The sequence below is a fragment of the Geospiza fortis genome, unplaced genomic scaffold, assembly GCF_000277835.1.
Source record: "Geospiza fortis unplaced genomic scaffold, GeoFor_1.0 scaffold130, whole genome shotgun sequence".
NCBI lineage: Eukaryota > Metazoa > Chordata > Aves > Passeriformes > Thraupidae > Geospiza > Geospiza fortis.
This window is the reverse complement of record NW_005054300.1, coordinates 11,815,216-11,817,370: the sequence shown is the minus strand read 5'-3', so window position 1 is coordinate 11,817,370 and position 2,155 is coordinate 11,815,216.

The following is a 2,155-nucleotide window of genomic DNA, read 5'->3' as shown; positions in this document are numbered from 1 at the left end:
CACTATGTACCACAAGAAGCCCATCAGATTATTTATCACTGACTGCCCTTCATAAAAATCCAGTGTAAAATATTAAATCAGTGGGTGTCTATGAACAGCAAAGGGCATGTTTCAGTGGTATGCCAGGAAATTCTCAAGATCAAATGAAGGGAATTCAAATAAAGTAGAAAATGATCCATGTAAGAGTTAGCTTTGGCCTTAATGAATAAAAGTTTCCCTTATCTAAGTACTTTGCAGAAAGCAAGCTGGAGGAGGTAAAGATGGGTTATTTCTGAAACAGGGAGCTTCTGGGTTACTGCAGAGGAGAGCTGCACAGCACAGCTCTCCCTGATCCACTCCTGGTGGGGTGGATCTCAGGCTTTCCTAGCCACCTAGGGACATTTACATTATTGCCAGTGAGTTTGTGAAGCTCATGCTGGTCTGATTCAGGCAAAAAGAAAGAGGAGAGGGGAACGAAGTAGAAAGTAAGACATCCAGAAAAGTGTATGCATTGTAGCCCTCTGAGGCACTCTGGGTTGGGCACTAAGGGAAAAGATATCAGGGAAACTGAAGTTTTGTTCTGCATCAATTCTTGGTTCCAAATCCACAAACATATGTACTTGGAGCTGAGATTTGCAGTTTGCTAAAAGGTAGATGCAGAACTTTCACACTGGCTCTCATGCCATCGTGATCCAAATGTTTGCACTATGAAATATTATATTCCAAAAAACAGTAAGAAAAACCTGGGAGCAGATCTTTGACACCTGAAGATCAGCCTTTCATCCAGAGACTGTTCTATCACATTACTGTGTAAAATAATTGTGACTTGAAAACAAGTCTTCTTTGTTTGTGTGCAAAAGCTCTTGAGCAAGGCTGCCCCCATCTCTTTTGTCTTTACAAATAAGGTAGGAGCTCACTTTAAAGACATTACTTCATAGCTAAAACCATACAGGGCGTGAAAAAGATCTACAGTGCTTTTTACACTTGCTTTTCTTATCAGAACTTGATTTTTAGATGCAGTATGTGAGCAGAGAATACTGCAGAGAATACCAAAGAGTTTTCAAATTGCTTGTTGCAACCCAAAATTCACTTAAGCCTCTGGGAAGAGTGATTTCACTTTACTCTTTTTTTTCTGCTGGTTCAGAATACATTTAATTGGAAAAAAATATTTGAGCTTTAAATTAATGTCTATCAGGCTGAAAGAACATGTACATCTCTCCATCTATATGCAGATAATTACTAAAAAGTTACCTGCCTACATATGTTGTTTTCTACCTATCAAATCAGAATTGTGCTTTTATGAGCCCCCCTGGAGGACTCTGAGGCTATGAAACACAAGACTTTTGTTGCAGCAAAGCCCACAAGAAAGCTTCACATAGCTCAAGAAAAACAAATTAGGGCTGTCCCCCTCTACCACCTTGGTATAGGCAGTTTTACATTCCACATCCCTCAGGGGATGCATTAGACACTGAGTTTTGTAGCCACCTGTGACCTTCTACTTGTTTTCTTTTCTGCAGGTAAGAAGAGCCCACCTGCTGAGGACAAAGTCGTGTTAACACACATGAAGATACTGAGCAATGAAGGAATTCAAAACCCAGGGTTAATCCCAGAGGCTCCAGCTGACACAGCCTGCACAGAGGAGTCCCATCTTCCCGGTGCCAGTGTCCCACCAGACTGCTTGGGAAGTCCAGATGCAGCAGCCACGACAGCAGATGCAGACTGTGCGGATGGCCCAGCAAGCACGGACTGCATAGCCACCCTGCCTGACCTCAGCGCCTTCGAGTCCAAGTGCCGGCTCCACAGATTCTCCAAATTTGAATCTGAGGACTCAGGGGTTGAGTTGCCAAGCGGTGCTAATTCTCCATCAACGCCTACGGGCTCAGAGAAGAGCTTTGTGCTTCACATCAGAGACTCATTTTGTGACTCGGGTGTGCTTAGCACCTCTTCTTCTCCAGAAATTGACCATCAGTTAATGAGAACATGTAAAGAACATGCCAGAAAAGTTAGCCTACAAGATCCAGAGAGCAAAAAGCAAGATGATTACTATAGTCAGGAGGCAGATGCTGTGCAGGATCCTACAGCTTCCCTTGAAGACTTCAATGACCCTAAGGAAGAAAGTCCTGATGATCATTTTCACCAGGATGACAAGCAGTCTCCAGAAAAGGAACCTACCGCA